Source organism: Thermobia domestica, chromosome 9, assembly GCF_964235325.1.
Source record: "Thermobia domestica chromosome 9, izTheDome1.hap1.1, whole genome shotgun sequence".
NCBI lineage: Eukaryota > Metazoa > Arthropoda > Insecta > Zygentoma > Lepismatidae > Thermobia > Thermobia domestica.
The window spans coordinates 283756584-283762628 of NC_137462.1; positions in this window are offsets into that span (position 1 = coordinate 283756584).

Sequence of the window (6045 nt, forward strand, 5' to 3'; positions counted from 1 at the left end):
CAAAAAGTTAAATTGTAAAAAAAGTGAACTGAAATGGTTTAAATAATAATTTATGTTATAAGATCAAAAGATGTGTACGAATAACCCGAAGTTGGCTTTGAATATATATTAATAGTTTAATAAATATGTTAGTCTTACTTTATCTTTTTTATTAATATATATATATATATATATATATATATATATATATATATATATATATATATATATATATATATATATATGCTGCACATTAACTTTCCCATAACCAAAATGGAAGTCAACTTTGTACAGTCACCCACGTAAGTACCTGGAGCCTGGTCCGTTATAATTCCGTTACATGAAGTCTAGGTATTTATGTAGATAACTGTACAATCATCTTTTGTCTTCATCACGTGTGGAGAAATTACACATATGATGGGCACGTGCAATTAGTGTTCAATTCTTTGTTTCGTAATGTTGAAGAGTAAAGCTACAACAAGGGTATATGTCCTTTTTTTTTGTAGAGAGACTTGTAAAATGTAGTTGAATAATTCTTCACAGTCTTTTGGAGTTTCTTTTTGCGAGTTAATGTTTTTCAAATATAGTAAAAAATGAAAGATCTGATTTCTGAAGTACATTTTACAATGTTTCTACAAGTACTGTTCGATTACTATCCACTTTTTATATAGCCTTTATTATAGACTTCAATGTTTTGTTTAATGTCATTTTTGTTTCCACAGTGGTGTCCTCCCTACTGGTGTAGTGGCTAACACGTGCGACTTTGGTGTATGGTGTCCCGGGTTCGATTCTCGGCGAGACAGCATTTATGATTTTTACCGTCTCCTTTAGCCTAACCGGCATAACCGTGGGACGTGAAACTCTAAGATTTCATTTCATTTCATTTTGTTTCCACAGCTACGTTAGTCAGACGATTTGTGTGTGTACCATTATGGACGTCGAATGTAGTCCAAATTAGGGTTGGCTCGTAAGAGAAATCACATCGGTAAAAACTAAAGTTTTCTCGCCTCGACCTAAGGGGAGACCGCAGTAGTAGGAAATGGATCGATCTGGGCCAGCGTTTGCCAACTCACAAGACACTGGGAAAATGACCACCGTGCACCGTGAGCCCACGGTCTTTTACGACCTCCATTTTAGGGGGTGAACTCGTTCCCTTTTACGAGCATATTTTTCAACCCCTATTTTAACATAGCAGAAATTACATAGCACAGCTAATAAAAGAACATGGTTTATTTCCTAACATAGCAGAGACTACGTAACACACAACATCCTCCATTTTAAATGGTGAACTCGTTCCCTTTTATGAGCATATTTTCCAACCCCTATGTTAATTACGAACAGATAGAAGAACAGATAACACACAGCAGATCAGATAACAGATAAGAATATGAAACATAGAAGGGGTGTATTCGTTCTCTTTTATGAGCATATTTTTCAACCCCTATTTTAACATAGCAGAAATTACACTGACACTATGTAACACACAGCAGAACAGATAGAAGAGCACATAAAACTACGTAACATACAGCAGATTAGATAACACATAAGACTCGTTCTCTTTTACGATCTCCATTTTAGGGGCGGACTCGTTTCCAACCCCCTATGAAACATGGCGGACATAGCAGAGGGGGTGTATTCATTTTCTCCACCCTTAATTGAACATAGCAGATAACGAACACATATAAGAGCAGAAGACTACGTAACATTTCAAGGGTGAACTCGTTCCCTTTTCCAACCCCTATTTTAACATAGCAGATAGCACAGCTAATAAAAGAGCATGGCATATTTTTCAACCCTTATTTTAACATAGCAGGCCTCCATTTTTAGGGGTGAACTCGTTTTCCAACCCCTATTTCAACATAACAGAAATGACATAAGAATACGTAACATAGCAGGGTGAACTCGTTCCCTTTTATGAGCACTGTTTAAGGGTGAACTCGTTTTCCAACCCTTATTTTAACATAGCAGAAATTACGAACACACAACAGAGCAGAGAATACGTAACATAACAAGGGTGTATTCATTCTCTTTGATGACCATTTTTTTTCACCCTTAATGAAATTACATAGGAGAGCAGATAATACATTCGAACCCTATAGCAAAGATTCTTTTAAGGAGTGAACTTGTTTTAACCTATATTTGAACATAACAGAGATTATTTGAAGATTGTAGAGGAATGCGAAACTTCCGTGTTTTGTTATCAGTTACATAATAACTTCCGCCATATGTAGATAATTTTCATTACGTCATTCATCCGGATTTGAAAAAACATTGACCTAGTTTTCTCTTTAACAGACAATAACTTGTCATTCAACGATAGGAATCCCTGAACGTAATGTAATCAATCACAAAGGTATAAAAAAAGAGGGGAATCCCCCAGAGGATGACTCATACTATTGCGCAATATTACGCAATGAGGTCAGACAGGTATAAAAGACTGACCGACATGTTTTTTTGTAATCACTTCCTGTTCACCGTCCGAAGCGTAAAGTTCAGATATTTTTTGTGTGTGTGCGTTTATATTATTAGTGTGGTTTATTAATAGTGTGGTTTTGTTTTCTTTTGTAAGTAAGACATTTTATAATAATAATATTATATTATAAAAACTCAGTTCAGAATTATTATAGTAACTTTGAGGAGTTAGTTTAAAAAAAAATGGCAACAAAAAAGGTTAAATCAAATTCTATCAATTCTGATACTCTATTTAATAATAATTTTAAAAAATTTATTTTAAAATGTGATACTGATTTAAATGAGGATAGTGGATGTTTTTTAAAGAATAAAAGAAAAGACTGTTTAGATATATTACAACAAGAACAAACTAAGACATCGTTTAAAGTAAATTTTTCTTTGGGTACAACTTTTGTAAAACCAGTAGATTTAGAAACATGTAGATTCTTTGTAAATAGTGGTAACGAAATTATTTTGCCGAGTACAGATGTGAATTCTATAATTGAAAAACTATTTGATAAAATTTTAGTTGAACAAGAAAATAGGGCAATTAAGAAATCAGGGTGGTCTTTATGTTCTGAACCAAACCATCACTTAGAAATTAAAATCAGTAAATATGATCCGCTTTCCGCTTCTTCTTTTCTAAAATTACCTCAATGGATTTTATCCAAAAAGAATTGTGTTCTAAATATTCAAAATAATGATAATAGATGTTTTATGTATAGTATTCTAGCTGCGTTGCATCCCGCAAAAGAACATCCATATCGTGTGAATAATTACATACAATATATTAATACTTTATTACCATTATTTGAAAAAACCAATATACAATTTCCCGTTGAAATAGAACACATAAGCAAATTTGAACATATGTATAATTCCGTATTTCCTAAGGAACAAATTTCCATTAATATATATGGCATTAACTATGATCATGAAACTATTTTCCCGTTACGTATAAGCGAAAACACAGCTGTAGGTAAACATATTGATTTACTGTATTGTGAAGAAAATTGCAACAGTCATTATTGTCTTATAAAAAATATCAATGCGTTATTGAAGAGTCATAAAGAGAAAACTTATGTAAAATTGCCTCAATGGATTTTATCCACAAAATGTGTTTTAAATATTCAAAATAACGATAATAGATGTTTTATGTATAGTATTCTAGCTGCGTTGCATCCCGCAAAAGAACATCCACATCGTGTGAATAATTACATACAATATATTAATACTTTATTACCATTATTTGAAAAAAACAATATACAATTTCCCGTTGAAATAGAACACATAAGCAAATTTGAACATATGTATAATTCTGTATTTCCTAAGGAACAAATTTCCGTTAATATATATGGCTTTAATTATGATCATGAAACTATTTTCCCGTTACGTATAAGCGAAAACACAGCTGTAGGTAAACATATTGATTTATTATATTTAAACTCTCATTATTGTTTAATTACAAATTTAAATGGTTTAGTCAGACATCAGTTAGGTAGTCATCAAACATTTATTTGTAGACGATGTTTAATATCTTTTTATAACAAATCAAAATTATATGAACATGACAAATTATGTAAAGAACACACTCCAACTAAAATTAACATGTATAACAAAATACTTTGGTTTGTGTAATATTTACCTGTACCTTGGGCAGAAAGTACTCATACATGTGCACTATCCTTAGTAGAATGTTAATTTCATATTAACAAAAGAAGAATGTTTTTAATATATGTAAGATTAGTATTATGGGATAGTTGTTGATATGGACATGTTTTTGGTTACCTAGTCAGTGAGTTTGTGTATTTAACAGTTTTAAGAAAAGGATATTATAAGTTATATCAAATAATAAACCAATTTAGCACCATTTATAGACGTTGTCAATTTTAATAAAAAGGTGAGATTAATGGTATTTAATTATCAATTTAATCTTTACATGCAGAATAAATACTACCACTTCGGATTTTTATCTCAGCAAACGAACCAGGTTTACGACTATCTTTTTGATAAGTCGTTATAAAAATTTTGGTTTGCCGAAACCCGGGACTTTGTAAATTCAATTCCCGAAGAAGAGTAAGGTTGAATTTACTTTTATACTACAGTTAATGAATACGAACTTAACCATATTGCGAAGTGGTAAAGTAATCATAAGAAAAATGGACAACGAAACAATGCAGCATGAATCAAATAATAGTGACAGCGATGAGACTAGTGTATCACCAGGATTGACATCGGAGGATCGAATCTTGTTAGCTTTACAGCGACAATTAATTCAAATGTCTACCGAGATAAAGCAGACCATGGAACAGAAGTTTGACGAAGCTAACAAGAAAAATGAAGAATTAAAGCAGACCATAGAGCAAAAGTCTGACGAAGCTAACAAACAAAATGAAGAATTAAAGCAGACCATGGAACAGAAGTTCAACGAATCTAATAAGCAAAATGAAGAATTAAAGCTAACCATGGAACAGAAGTTCAACGAATTTAACAAGACCATGGAACAGAAGATAGAACTGAGGTTTGACGAAGCTAACAAGCAATATGAAGAATTAAGTAGACGGATAGAACAGAAATCAGATGAAACGAAACAGACAATTGTCCAGGTGGTGAACGACATATCCTCACAGTTCGAGGAAAAGTTAAAAAGGATATCCGATGATTGTCAGGAAAAGCACAATCACCAAAACCAAGAAATCTGTGCTGTAAAAAAATCTTCCATTAAACAGCAAAAGATCCAGGTTAGCAACAATTCTAATAACATACGTGTAAACACGCAATTATTAGCTACTATACAGGAAGAGATTAGAACATTACAGGCTAAAGACAACATTTACCGTAATACCTTGGGTAGTGATCGTTTTGAGTTTCCCCACTCACCAGAGGTGAACTCGCCTTCGCCGGGGTCTGATGAGGATATTATACTAGAAGAAAGTTATCCGAAAAGTACTGATGAGCGAAACATAGATGGTGTGACGACACAGCCCGTCATGGATAGGAACTATCACTCAACAAGAACAAGGAATGAGAAAAAGAAGGTAAAATTAAGTGTTAAGATGAGTGAAATTCGAGCAATGACCAAATTCAGTGGTAAGTGTAATGAGAATGCTACTTCTTTCTTAGAGAAATTCCAAGACGAATGCAATATAATGTGTATAGATAGATCACAGTATATGCAATTAATACCCCATGTATTACTCCCACCTTGTTCCTTATGGTTTAAAGCAATACGTGATCACATTAGTACATATGAGGAATTCAAAGCGGCATTGATCGCAAATTATGAAAATGACTTTTTGCTGGCAAATAGAGATGCCACCCTTAGAAATCAACACTTCAATCCTCGATTGCACAAATCTGTTGTGGAGTTTGTTGTAAATGTCTACAACGAATTAAAGGTTGTTAATCCATTAAAATCGGAATCGAGAATAATAGCATCGATTCGAAATTTGCTTCCATTTAAATTGCAACAGATTTTATTTTCCACTCAGTGTATGAGTTTCAGCCATTTATTGATGCTTGTCCAATGTTACGAAACTCAATACCATGCTATGAATCCACAATCAGGATTGGGTAAAAATAAGAATAATTCAGATCATTTGGTGCCTGTTCGAA